Genomic DNA, 15,719 nt, shown 5'->3' with positions numbered 1-15,719 from the left:
CCAGCCCCAGTCACGTGAATTTCAGATCCCATTTGTGCCCTCCATGTCCGTTGGGAAAGGGGATGGACAATCATTTCAGTGTGTCCAAAACCAAGTTTGTTCTCTTTTATAACAAAATTGTCTTTCTTTCACTATCCCTTGGGTAAATATATTACAATTTTCTCAGACATGCAGGTAAAAAATATCAGTTGTCGGCCATTTGTCCTTTTTTTAAAAAAATGTGTTTGGTGTTTTACTAAATGTATGGCGCCTTAATAACAAATGTAAGTTCCCCTATCTTTCTCTGTTACCAGAGACCTAACTTTGTTTTTTTTTTAATATTTATTTATGTATTTTATCTTATTATACTTTGAGTTCTGGGATACATGTGCAGAACGTACAGGTTTGTTACATAGGTATACATGTGCCATGGTGGTTTGCTGCACCCATCAACCTGTCATCTACCTAGGTATTTTTCCTAATGCTCTCTCTCCCCCAGCCCCCTTATCCCTGACAGGCCCTGGTATGTGATGTTCCCCTTCCTGTGTCCATGTGTTCTCATTGTTCAACTCCCACTTATGAGTGAGAACATGCAGTGTTTGGTTTTCTGTTCCTGTGTTAGTCTGCTGAGAATGATGGTTTCCAGCTTCATCCATGTCCCTGCAAAGGACATGAACTCATCCTTTTTTATGGCTGCATAGTATTCCATGGTGTATATGTGCCACATTTTCTTTATCCAGTCCTTTTATCTCATCATCAGCATGTGTGGCTCTGTGTCGAATCTGTCCCCATCTGCTCAGCCCTGTTGTCTCTGGCTTAGTTCAGACCCTCCCTAACTCTACTCTGGACAACAGCAGTCTTCTCATTTCTCACTATAATTATGGCATCTCCCCACTTGGACGCTTCAAGTTTATTCACCTTAAAAAACCCTGATTATACAATTTTTGTGACTAAAACCCTCAGTGACTCCCCATTTCCCATAGCATAAAGGTCCCCTTGCTAAGTGAGGCCACCAGGCCTGTGAGTATGTCTGCCTACATGCCCAGTCTCAGCCATGCTCAACTCCTTTCCCTGGGGTGCCACAGGTTAGTCTGATGCTTCTGGGACATGCCTGTCTCTTTTGACTCTTATTTTGCCTATAATTATGTCTCCAGTTGGAATGGGAACCTTCTTCCCAAGCCTTGCCTTACTCCTCCACATACAATTAGTTGTTCCGTCCTCTGTACTACTGGAACATTTTGTGCACATTGGGATTGTTGCCCTTGTCTACCAGATGTTAATATTTTGCAGGTGTGTCTTCCCACATAGGCTTTGTGTGGGGTTCATCCCTAGGCCCTCAATGCATAGTACTGCCCCTGGTGCATGGGAGGAGCATCAGAAAGGGTGGGAAAGCTAACTCTGTGTGGAGGAGTAAGGCACAATGTGTGTGAGTCGGTGCGGGCATGAGTATATGTGTGTGAATGTGTGTGGGTGGTGTGTGTGTATTCTCACAGAATGCCATATTTCTAGCTTCCTTTGTGCCTTTTTAAACTGAGCCTCAATGGAGGGCCACTGATTCCCTTGGATTCAGAAAGTCTTTCTGTCTCTAAAAGAGTCATCCATCTTAGTAATACCTGAGCACACCTGTCCAATGAGATCAACAAGAATCCCCAAATTGTATTTATATAAACAACAATACCATCCAAAAATAAAATTAAGAAAACAATTCCAGTTACAATAGTCTCAAAAAGAATAAAATACATAAGATTAATGAAACAAAATAAGTAAAAATTTTATACTCTGGAAAGTACAAAATATTTTTAAAGAAATTAAAGACCTAAATAAATGAAAAGGTATACTATGTTCATTGATCAGAAGATTTAATATTGTTAAGATGACAATACTACTCAAACTAGTCTATAGATATGATGCAATTTATATGAAAAGCTTAGCTGACTCTTGTGTAGACATAGACAAGATTATTCTAAAATTCAGATGAAAATGCAAGAGACCCAGAATAGCTAAAACAATCTTGAAAAAGAAGAATGAAGTTGAAGAATTCACAATTCTCTTATTTCCAAACCTAGTGGCAAAGTAAGAGTCATTAAAAAAGTGGTACTGAAATCAGGATAGAAATATAGATCGACAAAATAGAATTGAGAGTTTACAAATAAATTCTCATATTTACAGCCAATTAGTTCCTACAAAGGGTCCCAAGACTCTTTGATAGGAAAAAAAAAAGTCTTTTCAACAAATGGTGCTGGCACAATTGGATATCCACATGCTAAAAAGAATGAAACTGTACTACTTCATCTCACCATATGCAAATATGAACTCAAAATGGGACATAACTGGTACTGCAAAACTTTCAGAATAAAACACAGCAATAAGTCTCAGGTTTAAAAAAGCCTCTTAGATATGATACCAAAGATATAAATATAAAAATACACTTCATTAAATTTTAAACTTTTGCACCTTAAAAATTATCATTAAGAAAGAAAAAATGATGCTCAGAATGGGAGCAAGTGTTTGCAAACCACATAATCTGATAAGGGACTTCTATATAGGACATATTTTAAACCACTACAACTTAGTAATAAAAGACAAATAGTACAATTTAAAAATGGTCAGCAGATGGGAATAGATAATTTTTCCAAAGAAGATGTACAGGTGGCCAATAAACACATAAAAAGATGCTCAACATCAATGACTACGTAGGGAATTTAAATCAAAACCACAAAGTGATGCCACTTCACACTTACCAGGATGGCTCTAATAAAAATCAAAAATGAAAACTGCTCATGAGGAGGTGGATAAATTGCTGGTGGGTATGTAAAATCATATAGCTACTTTGGAAGACAGTCTGGCAGTTCCTCAAGAGATTAAGCAAAGAGATACTGTATGACCCAGCAGTTTCACTTCTAGCCAAGGTAAAATAAAAACACGTCTACATAAAATCTTGAACATGGCTGGGCGTGGTGGCTCACACATGTAATCCCAGCACTTTGGGGGGCCGAGGCGGGTGGATCACCTGAGGTCAGGAGTTCGAGACCAGCCTGGCCAACATGACAAAACCTCATCTCTACTAAAAATACAAAAAATTAGCCGGGCATGGTGGTAGGCGCCTGTAATCCCATCTACTTGGGAGGCTGAGGCAGGAGAATTGCTTGAACCCAGGAGGCGGAGGTTGCAGTGAGCCAAGATTGCACAATTGCACTGCAGCCTGGGTGACTCTGTCTCAAAAAAAAAAAAAAAAAAAAAATCTTGAACATGAATGTTCTTGACAATATTATTCATATAGGATTAAAGCTGGCTTTGGAAATGTGCATCACTTGATGAATGAGCAAACTTCTAAAGTATAAAAGATACTGTTTATCTCCCAATAGAGAGTGAAAGTAGACTGACGAAATATAATCTATTCAAAAGAAAGTAGGAAGAGAATAAAAGAGGAGAAAAAGCAAAGTGGAGCAAATTAAAAATTTGATAGTAAGCTGGCAGATTTAAGTCCAAACATATTAGATATATTAAAAAGGACTAATAGCTATCATTAAAAGACAAAGATTACCAGACTGAACTTTGAGAAATCCTGAAAATCAACAATATACTATTTTCAAGAAACATATTTAAAACATAAAGATACAGAAACTTCGAAGTCCAGTGAAGGTAAAAAATATATCATGACATCATTAACCAAAATAAAGCATGCGTACCCATATTAGCATTACAATATATGGACTTTAAGAGAAAATAAATAATATTTAATATTTTAATTTGGGGCAGTTAACGATAATTCTAAATTTGCATAAACCTCCATGGACAAAATCACATGTAGAAATAGAGAAATCCTCAATCATTTTGGAAGATTTTTATATACTTTTTGAATAAGTAGACAAAAAAAACCACTACATAGTAAGAAGATTTGAAAAACATGATTGATGAAGTTGATCCCACTTCTTAAGAATTCAGAAAAATAACAGTAAATTCTTTCACTCAGAAAGTTAACATGAAAAGTCAACTGCTTCCAACAAATTTTATGAGGATAGCATTGCCATGATACTAGAACCAGATAATGATATTTCGAGAAAGGAAACTTGACATGAACACTTCAACAAAATATTAACTATCCGAATCTAGCAATAAATGATAGCATTAAATAATGTATAATCACCAAGTGATTACCCCAGGAAATTATTATAACATTTGTAGATTAATAGATATGTTTTACCTTATTTACAGAGTAAAAGAGAAAACAGTATGATCATCTCAATAGATGAGGTAAAAGCATTTCCCAAAATTTCACACTGGTTCATTATAAAACCTCCAGGAAAATTTGAAATAGAAGAAATTTCTTCAACTTGATAAAGGGCACCTAACAAAACCCTCCAACTAATATCACACTTAATGATGAAAGGCTCCCAAAGTTCCCTCTAAGATCATGAATAAGAGAAGGATATCTTCTCTTGCCACTCTCATTCAGCGTTATGCTGGACATTCTAGAAAGTTCAATCAGACAAGGAGAAGAAATAAAATACAGGCATTTTGGAAAAGAAGAAGCAAAACATAATCCTGTATGTAGAACATATTTAATTTATCTATAAAAGGCTACTTAAATTTATGTGACAGCTTAGCAATGGCACAGGTACAAGGTCAGTAAACAGAATATTAGCAATACATGATTTAAAATGAAATGTAAAGTGCAATACCACTTACGGTTGTAATAAGCATGAAAATTTTATGGATAATTTTAACAGAATGTGTGGTGCAAGACCTGTACACTGGAAACTGTTTAGAAAAATTAAAGAATACCTAACTAAATAAAGAGATATACCAACGTAGTACATGGAAAGACTCATTGCTTTTGAATTCTCAATTCTTTGCAAATTGGCCTATTAATTTAATGCTGGCTCCTTCTGAGGCCTCTCTCCCTGGCTTGAAGACGGTCATCTTCCTCCTAGGTCCTCACAGGGTCTTCCCTTTGGGTATATCGGTGTCCTAATCTCTTAAAAGGACACCAGTTTTATTGGATTAGGGCCCACGCTCATCACCTCATTTTAACTTAATTTCCTCTTTAAAGAGTCTACCTCCAAATATAGTCACATTCTGAGGTACTGGGGGTTAGGGCTTCAACACAGGGATTTGGGGGACAGACCACATTGCAGCCCATAACCCACTTTATTTGGGGAGGGCCAAGCTCTGGTGCCATAAAGGGCCCTGTCCCCCTCTGACGGCACACAGAGCAGCCTCATTGGAAGGCTCTGGCACTGGGCAGCGGATCTGCCTTGCTTGAGCCGATGCACTGACCTCTTGAAGTTCTACCCCTTGGAAGAAAATGATTGTATGTGTGGACTATTTTTCTCTATTCCTCTGAAATATAAAAATGTTATTAGAATTGACACCCTCACCATTTCGACTTCTCTGTATAAAGGGGTCAGATTGCAGAAAAAGTTGAAAAAATAAGTTTGAAGTTCCTCGTAGGAGGAAGAAAACTAGAAGCCAAGGCAGAATATGTGGAAGAGATCACTCGACTGGTTTCCAAAGTGCGCTTTGCATAAGGGGACCAGGTGTGGGATCTAGCTGCCAGGGTGCCTGGTTTTGTCCAGGCGGCTTGATGAGTAGCCTGGACTAGGATGCATGTATGTTGGGCGCCCTTAGTGGGTTCCTCTCCCCAGGGCCCCTTTGTGCCTCCCGGAGCAGCAGAGCTGTGGAGCACACATCTGCGTGTGCTATGAAGTGGTCATGTGCACGAGAGTGCATTCTGTCACTCCTTCGGTCCATCTCTCAGCCAGCTCCTCCTCAGCACTGTCAGGCATTGCCCATCTTCCTGAGGCTGTGGGTATAGAGTGTATCCCTCTTGTGGAGCTCTCGGGGGAAAGTGATGTGTATAAGCCACTTTAGATGAAGGGGAGCTGACCTAGCTGAATCCTGGCTATGGGGCCTGGCTAGGGAGTACGAGGCTGAGACCAAGAGCCCGGCCTGGTGCATCACCTGTGCCCTCTGCCAAGGCTGGGTGTGGACTTGCCCCCAAGCTCCCAACAGCCCCAGGAACTCAGATCTCCCAAACCCTCAGCTCCTGGCAGGTCTATGGGAGGGAGAAACATTGGGGACTGGGCTTCTCTGAGCCTGGCCATGCTTCAATAGGTCTTAGCCTTGGGTTCAAGGTGTCCCCTAGTGTAAGCCCCACCACTGCTTTTTTATAAAGGGGTCTGTGGCAACATAATTTGGGAAAGCTGCACATTATGCTCTCCAACATTCACAGCTGGTGCAAGTAATCCTGAAGTGGCAAACCTTGTTGAAATGTGTTGATTCCAGTGGTTGCCAAGCCTGATCACAAGCTTTAAAAAAACATAACATTAAATCTGTGAGTGTCATGGGAACCACTCTGTAGACTGTGTGGGCATGCCTGCTTCTCCCCAGGAGGTCAAGGCTCAGAGAAGAAAGCACAGGTGAAAGGTCTCAGTGGTGGCCCTGGCTGGCCTGTCCTGCCTCCCCCAACCCCCCTGATTTGAACAAGCTCTCAGGGTAGACTGGAAGACCCCAAGATTTTCCAGATCAGGTTTTGGTTCTCATCAGAGTGAAAGAAGATGGGTCTGCAGGAATTGCTCTGTGATGCCAGGAGAGGAGAAGAGACATGATTGATCACCATGCTCCTCTTGGGACTGTGCATTGGGAATACTTGATTGCTCTGCAGTGGGAGATTAAGGGACACAGACAGTTAGGTATCTTTCCAGGGCTGCTCTTCACGCCAAACATGAAGAAACAAAACCATCTCAAAAGCTGTTCTGTGCTTTGCTGGCTAAATCTAGAGCCAAGCAATAGAATACCTGCCATATGGTTTACAAGGATCAATAACTTAACATGATAAATTTAGGATGACACAATATATTCCCCACAAGAGATTTAAGCCTACAGCGGGTACAGGAAATTGACAATGCACAAATGTTCTAAAGTATTCCATTCCTTTGAAAAAGAAAATCGCAGCAATATTTCAGAAGTCATGCAAAGTGGATGCTTGAAATAAATGCTCAAGACAAATTAGAAGTATCTGCCCTATTTTTTGCTGTACCTTCGTATCATAATTTTTAAAACCAACAACAACCCCCTGGTCTTTTTTTCTCACTTGGGCCTCTGAGATAGAGATGGGGATGGGATGGCATGTTTTGAACTGAAACAGACTGTGGAGATCCCTCTCTGTGATGAGTAGCAACTTAAAAGTTGAGGTCCTTTATACCAAGGCAGGATTATCTCTAATTTCATGCCCTCTGTGCTAAAATCTGTGGTTTACCCCATGGGTATACTATTTACATCATCACTTAACTTCCATTGTAGGACAGCTTTCAGTAATGGAATAATTAATCGAATAATTATGATCTAGTCTTAACTATGTTCCATTTATATTGCCTTTAAGGAGTAACTCTAATTCCATCCTTGCCTTGGACAAAAATGAATCTCTCATCTCAGCTACTTTAACTGTAAAATAGAGAAGGAATATTACAAATGCAGACCTCATTGGTGTGATACAAGGATTAGGTGATAACGAATATTTAGTACGGTTGATCGTGCCTGGCCCAGGAAAGGCCCTGCCTCAATATTAGCTGTTATAGTAACAAAGATTCACACAGGCCTATGAATGTTTAGCCAAGAGAAGTGCCACCAACAGATGGACTTTGATATTCCAGATGGTATCAGGTACATTCCAATGCCCATGAAAAAGCTAATGATGAGTACTACTGAAAAGGAATTTGGGAGCCAGAAGGCGCGAATGGTTCACCAATATGCCTAGCTTGGTGGAGAAAAAAGGTTCACTGATGAAGACCTCAAATATATACATGTGAATCGCAGGGGTCACAAAAATGTTATCTAGGCAGGTAGAGCTTTTTAGCATGAAGTATCACAATGGCTCAGGAATATCCTCCGCAGTCAGTTTGTTCCCATGTACAACGCAGAAAGATCTTTCATGGTTGTTCTATGAGTTAAGATGGTGCATTGCCCTGTCAGGGAAGGCCCAGAGGAATTTTTGAGATTGGTGGGGATGGAGGAAAGGGTGGCAGGGCCGGTGCCTGGAGAGATCAGCACCACGAAGCACTGTGTGCGCAGATGCCCAGGACAGGTGGGGATCTGGAGAGAAGTGGGACGGGCAGAGGGAGACACTTCAGTCACACAGTGCACCATTCAGGGATGTGCACACAGACCACAGACAGGCACAATCCATACATGACAGAGGTCTAACACATGCTGTGTCACCACATGCAGTGAGGGATACAGAGGCATGGGAACGCAATAAGGTCTCTGGTGCCAGATCACACGTGTTATGCCCTGCAGGTTATACTGGTGCCTTCTACCCCTAAATGATGAGATTTATCACCTGGACTAATAACCCAGTGATCTGTCTGGAAATAGAGTTGGGAGATCCCAAATTCCATTTGCAATCTCAGAGAGAAATAAACAGAATGTGCCTGCAGCTATGATGGCTAGAACTGTGTTGTGTGCTATGTACACTGTCTTGAGCAAGACCATGTGGAAACAGCACAGCTAGCAGAGGGTCCAGAGACAGCAAAGGCCTAGGGCAAGAGACTGCCACTGTCCAGCCAGCCCCGGGAGGATCATAGACCACAATATACACATGGACCCCCGTGGGAATCACTATTTTTGGTGTCAGTTCATAAACACCTGAAAAATAGTGTAGGGAATGATTCTGAGGTAGTGTTTGTCTGTAGGGGGACAGATGATCAACATCAATCTGCAGTAAGATGACTTGTGTTTTGGTTTCTCATTTCAAACAGTGTATCATCTACCGGAAATGAGAGTTACATGCTTTAGCCCAATGTAATCATATAATCAAGTGTTTTCAATGAGACTTTTCGCTTCCACCATCCACCCATCTCTCCTTTGTCCAGCTCTACTTTTTAACCAGAAAATGCAATTTTCCTCTCATGCTGTTGAGAAGAAAGTCGCACCCCAAGGGCCTGACTTGGGGGAGTATTGTGATTACTATGATTCATCTCCTGTTTGGAGGAGTTCCTGTTAGCATCAAGATCAACCACAGGAAATGGAGGCTGCTGGTTCTGACCTTGGAGGAGGCCCTTGCATTAGAAGTAGAGAGGAGGAGGAGAAAGTTAACAGTACAAACAAGGTGGCTTTTCCTGTTGGCCTCTTTCCCCAGGTATTCAGCTCTCCCCAGGCTTTCTCCACCGAATGCTGTGTGCACTCTGAACATGCTCCCAGCACTCAGTCTGAAATTCCAGCACTGGGCTGGGAAGTGCTCCCCGGAGCGGAGCAGAGCAGAGTCAGAGCCACCAGGGAGACAACAGACACCTGGCTCCTCCGGGTGAGGCTGAGAAAGCTGCATGGTGCACTGGGCCAAGCACCCTGGCTGGGTGTCACGGTCCACTTGTTATAGAAAATCACAATGTACTCATGATGATTTTTGAGATTCAACAGTGGCTGTTTTGAAGAAAAACGTAGCTCTTGGCGTTCTCTTGGTGATTCATCTTCTGGAAGTGTGCATCAGGCGGTAAAAGAGATCTCCAAGGCAGAAGGACGCCCGGAGGAGCAGGAGGCGGGCTCCCGGCAGTCTCCTATTCTGAAGGTGATGCTGGCATGCAGAGAGACGTGTTTGCACAAACGTGGGCTCTGAGCAGACGGCAGCCCTCCCCTGCCTCAAGCAGAGATGTGGGGTGACTGTTCCAGAGCTGGAAGCATTTCGTAGTTTTCCCAAGTTCACTCCGACTTCGTAGGCAATGCCAGCCTATGTATTACCATTAGAAAGTTAGCACAGGACTTCAAGGTATTTATTTACTTTGACTTTTAAGTATTATTTACTTTTTATGAAATTCTTCATAAAAATGTAAAATGCACATAAAATTGTTAGCAAGCAGCTTTAAATTTAGCTAAGCTATTAAGAAAATTCTAAACAGGTCTCTGGTGAATGATAAATTTACTAGAAGTAAAAAATTCCAGTGCCAGTTAAGTAATCCCACGCTATTTTCAGAAGAGTGGAACCTGGCTGGCTTCTGACTTAGCGTACTGAAATCCTGTTCATGCAGGAAGACTATCTCCTTCAGCAGCCCATCTTGGATCCCTGGAGCTTCCGATATCTTTTGGATATTTGTCCCCTCCAAATCTCATGTTGAAATCTGATCCCCAATGCTGGGGCCTGCTGGAAGGTGTTTGGGTCGTGGGATGGATCCCTCATGAATGTCTTGGTGCCCTCCTGTCAGTGATGAGCGAGTTCTGGCTGGTTGTTTAAAGAGCCTGGAACCTCCTCCTCTCTCTTGCTTCTTTTCTCACCATGGGATCTCTGCACACATGGACCCCTCTTACCTTCTGCTATAAGTGGAAGCTCCCTGAGGCCCTCAGCAGAGGCAGATGCTGGTGCCATGTTTCCTGTACAGCCTGCATAACCATGAGCCAAATAAACCTTCTTAAAAAATAAATCACCCAGCCTCATGTATTCTCTTACAGCAACACGAATGGATGAAAACACCTACGTAAGCCCAGATCCTGTGTTTACTTCTGCATCTTCTCCACCCTGGCAGCTTCGCTGAGTAGCAGTGACCATGTCCAGTTTTCTCCACTGCGTGTCTAGGTTTTGTTGTGGGCCGGGACATGATGGGTGCTCTATACATATATGCAGAACAAAAGAATGACCGGAAAAAAATTCTTCTCCTGGAAGTGAGCAGGGACAAGGAGTAGGGGGAATCTGAAAGTAGAAAAAGATCTGTGGAAGAAAAAGCCATTTTCCTCTGTTCTAAGTGAAATGGAATTCCAACCAATCTATTTTCCAGATAATAAAGAAATTTGTTTGTACCAAAAATACCAACATAAAATAAAATTTAATTTTACTCCGTTTGTTAATTAGAGACATGTTTAGGGGTTCTGTGTTCAGCAACTCTAAAACATATAACCTTGTTTGCCAAATAAATTGAATCATGTGAGCAGAGAGCAGGTTCACTTTAAAAGTTTGATTTTTGATTATTTTTCAATTTTTCTAGGCAGCTACACTTTTAACAGGTTAGCATGTGTGTGTGTGACAAATTTAAAAGACGCTTGGTGATAGCCAACATTATCCAAGCTAAGCCATTAGAACATGGAAACAAACAAATATCACTGCTGATGTCCTGATGAGAATGTGGGCTCGCTCTCTCTCTCTGTCTATTTTTCGGAGAAGGAGTCTCACTTTGTCACCCAGGCTGGAGTGCAGTGGCATAATCATAGCTCACTGCAGCATTGAACTCCTGGGCTCAAGCAATCCTCCCACCTCAGCCTTCTGCAGAGCTGGGACCACAGGTGTACGCCACCAAGCCTGGCTTGCCCCTGGTTTTTTTCTCCCAACCCTCTGAATGTTCTCTGTTCTTTTCTTGCCATCCCTTGCACTGCTCTTTTTGGCCAGTCCATGCTGGGGAGCCCAGCCATGGTCTTGGTTGCTCTGATCTGCACTAGGAGCCACATTCAGTCCCATGGCTTTAATTCCTAAAGATGTGTGGACAATCTTCACATTTGTATTTTTCCTTCAGACTCTTCCAGCCCTCCAGGTTAATCTACCAGTGAGTAACTCAGCATCTCCACTTGTATGTTTAACAAGAGTAACCATGTTACTATGTCCAACATGTTTGACATTGCCCCTCAAACCTATCTACCATCTCAGTAAACAGTAACCGTACATGTCCGGTGTTGAAGCCAAAAGTGAATGTGCAGTATTTTTTATTCATCTCCTCTGTAACACCCATCTCTTATTTTCCATGGACTGAATGTTTGCATCCCTCCAAAATTCATATGCTGAAACCCGAATTCCCAGTGGTATTTGGAGGTGTTACCTTTGGGAGGTGACAAAGTCATGAGGATGCAGCCCCTTCCCCCCTAAGTGGGATTAGTGCCCTTATTATAAGAAGAGACAGAAAGAGCTTGTTTCCTTTCTCTGAAGACAGCCATTAGCAAACCAGGAAATGGGCCCTCACCAGACATCTAATCTGCTGGTGCCTTGATCTTGAACTTCCCAGCCTCCAGAATTGTGAGAAATGAATATTTGTTGTTTAAGCTCCCCAGTCTGTGGTATTCTACTGTAGCAGCCCGAGCTGACGAAGATACTCATCAGCAATTGCCATCAGGACTAATCCCCATATCTATATTGAATCTTGTCACTGCTCTCCATCTCTACTGCACTATGCTAGTTGAACAAAGTCCCATCACCTGGTACTGGTAACACCACTCTGGCCTCTCCCTGACCCTGTGCCATTCCCAGAGCCCAGGCAATAGAGCAGCCAGAGGCAAGTTGGATCCTGCTTTCCCCACCTCATACCTGATACAGGGGAGGGGTCACAGGACGGTTTATGGAATTTCTAATAAATGTTTAAAGAATGGCTAATGGACATAGCTTAGAGGCATGAAGCCTATAAATTCTGGATGCTAGCCTCTCTCTGGGTTTAGAATAATCACTTTAGTAGGCCTCAGTGGTAATTCCAATACCGTAAACTTAAGTTACTTGACCCAGATAAGATAAGGAGAGACTAGCATAAATACTTTAATATTTAAAATACACCCTTTATTCATTCCTCATACACTCAACCTATTTATTGAGCACCTATATTCTGGTGGTCAGAGACAGATAATTTAAAAACAGCAATAATTCTCAATGGTAGAATGTCCAAGCCCAGAAGCAGGGCCAGTGCACTATGGCTGTGTGCAAAATCTGGTCTCCACTCATTTTTTGTAAATAAAGTTTTATTAAAACAGAGCAACACACATTTATTTATTTACACATGCACTACAATGGCAGAGTTGAGTAGCTGCAAGAGAGACCATACGGCCCAAAAAGGCTTAAAAAAGTAAATAACAATATTTACTATTTTACCATTTGTAGACGCTTGCAAAACTCTGCTAGAGGGAAAAACAAAATAGTATAAAAGGGGGAAGAGACTACACTGTGGGGTCATGGCAGGATATTGATCCATTATATAGGGTGATGGGGAAGGCCCTTAGGACGAGGAAAACGTCCAGAAGAGACCTGCAAAAGTGGGGCACAGGTCCTGCATATGCAAGGGAAGAGTGGTCCAGAAAGAGAGGGGAGTGAGCACAAAGGCCTGCCACAGAGAGAGCTTGGCATGTTGCGTGAACAGCCGGGATATCAGGGCTTCTTGGCCTGTTGGATTGGAGAGAAGTGGAAAGATGAGAGCAGGAAGGAAACTGAAGTAAATGCATAGATGGACACATGGCTAACCTTCAGGTGGACTCCAGCTACTTGCCAAAGGGGAATTATTAAGGCAGGATGCAGGAAGATATCCTTCCTCCTGTTAGACGTCAAAGAAGACCCTCTGAACCAGAGCCGCCAGAGGGGAGGCCGTGCTCCTTCCACTCCCTACCTACTCTATGCCTCATACTGCTGCTCTGGCCAGGTGTTCACTGCCCTCAATGGCCAGTGGCACCGGCTCTGATGGAATATGAAGGGACTGTTGTTATTTCTACAGACTTATACTTTATTTGGGTAAGTTATATTATGTGCTATCATTTGTTTTCATTTTAAGAGGTAGTCAACATGAATTAGATTATTTCTGCATTCTGGATTTGCTAATTTTATATATATATATATATAATGTATATTTATTATGAATTATTTTATGTAAAAGATGAAATGTTTCAAATCATTCACTGTTCACTACATATTATAAAGGCCAAAAAGGCTGAAGAGATGGAACCCAGGTGATCGATGGTATAGTACAGACCTCTTTGTGTAAGTTAAACGTTTCTTTTGCTCTGTGCTTGAATTCTGCCAGTTTTCAAAGGACAAGTTATTTTTTAGAATTTTATTTGACAAAATGATTATCCATAAATGTTCATTGTCCCACCATTTTCACAGCCACAAACACAAAGTTAAAACACACTAAATGAATCTGCTGTTAACATCTGCATCAATATGCTGTGCATTATTCTGGGTCACTTATAATGTATGTGAATATAGTGTCACTCCAGCAATTTCCATGTTTATTAAAAAGCTTTAGTAAAGCCAAAATCAACTGCATGAAATTTGCTATACAAATATATTTTCCTGGGTCAGATCACGGCCTTTCCACAGCAGCACTGACATGGATAACTAATGAGGGAAAATGCTACAAATAAAAGGGCTCGTGTAAAGTCCTATAAGAATTGTGTTGCCTAAACATTTGGGGGGAAGTAAACATTTGCTAAAAATTTATTAATCTTAGCTTTTTAGTGTTTGTAAAAAGGACACAAGGTCGACTTGAAATTCACCTTTTTCAGAAAGTTTGAGAGTCTAGTAATGATTTATGACTGATTCCCCAGAAGGTTCAGAGTCAGCATCTTTGGAGGCAGGTGGCCTGTGAGGATTTCCACATGCCTTGTACTGATTTATTCAGCAGTCACTTTCCATAGTGATAGAGCAATTGTTTGCCATATGAACCATATTGACATACATACAATACTAGCCCTAAACTCAAGGAGAGCTACATGGCATCTGTTGAATTAGGGGATCATTTTGATTAATTAGATTTAAAAAGAGCCACCAGAGGGGAAGCTCTTCCAGAATGACAGAGTAAGGACCTCTGAAAATCCACTCCTCCATAAAGGCAAAGAGAACATTAGCAAAAAATATCAAAATCAACCTTTTCGGAACTCTGAAAATTAGCCAAGTCCAGGCAACAGCCAAAGGAGAATGTCCAGGGGAATGTGGACAGCCTCTAAAAGCTGACAAGGAAAGGCATCTCCTAGAACCTATTGAAGAAACACAGGTTTCCTGTCATGTTGATTTTAGCCTAGTAAGAGCCATTTTCAATTCCTGGCCACTCGAACTGAAGATAATAAATTTGTGTTGTTTTAAGCCACTGAGTTTTTGGTAGTTTGTTACAGCAGTAACATGAAATTAACACATATTTGGCACCTGGAGTGGGGTTCTGCCTTTGGGCATGGGCAAAAACTAGAAGCATTTTGAGGACCATGTTAGAAACAGCCTAGATTGGCCTGGAAAGATTTTTAGTACCAATATGGTCACTAGCAACTCTGGTAATGAGGACTCAGAGGAAGTGAGGAGCACAGTAGAGAAAATCTACATCATCTTGGAGTATATATAAATCATCGTAAGCACATTCTTGGTAGAAATATTGGTGGTGAGGGTGCAGAAAGAGATGAAGAACATGGTCTTGGAAACTGGAGGAAAAGACTTCTTGCTGTACAGTGGCAGGAAGCTTAGCAGAACTGTGTTAGACTGTCATGTGGAATGCAGAATTTGTAAACAATGAGTTGTATATTTAGGTGAGGAGATTTCCAAGCACAGTTGGAAAGAAGCAACCTGTTGAAGGAGCAACCTGGTTTCTTCTTGATGCCAATAGCAAAATGTGACAGGAAAGAGATACATTGAGGAGATAAACTGCTAAGCAAAAAGAAACCAGGATTTCATGATATGAGAAATTTTCACCACATCCAGATTACTAAAGATGCTAAATTTAGGAAATTCAGTCATAAAAATGTGTTCTGGTAAAAACTGAGACTGTGGCTGGACTATCCTTTGTACCTTCTAAACATCAAAAGGTAGAATATTCAGTCACATAGAGGCCTCTCTGAGGTGATCAGGCATGTGACTCTCGGATCCACTCAGCCATCTCAGCTAATGAAAGAATACTAGACAGAAATTCAAATCCACAGAGAGAAATAAAGAGCACCAAGGCTCTCTGAGGGGTAAATGTAAAAGACAGTGTAAATGCATTCTGTTTGTAACACTTTTCTTTTCCTGTCTAACTTGAAAGGCAACTACATAA

General features: G+C 41.5%; 1 protein-coding gene across 7 annotated transcripts in view; it reads right to left on the bottom strand.

Annotated features, from left to right (window-relative positions):
- Positions 1 to 15,719, bottom strand: part of GABRG3 (gamma-aminobutyric acid type A receptor subunit gamma3) — a 561,917-nt gene that overhangs the window by 92,893 nt on the left and 453,305 nt on the right. The gene's annotated exons all lie outside the window — the stretch shown is intronic.

The sequence above is a fragment of the Hylobates moloch genome, unplaced genomic scaffold (assembly GCF_009828535.3).
Source record: "Hylobates moloch isolate HMO894 unplaced genomic scaffold, HMol_V3 SCAFFOLD_14, whole genome shotgun sequence".
Classification (NCBI taxonomy): Eukaryota; Metazoa; Chordata; class Mammalia; order Primates; family Hylobatidae; genus Hylobates; species Hylobates moloch.
This window is presented reverse-complemented; position numbering and strand designations above follow the sequence as displayed.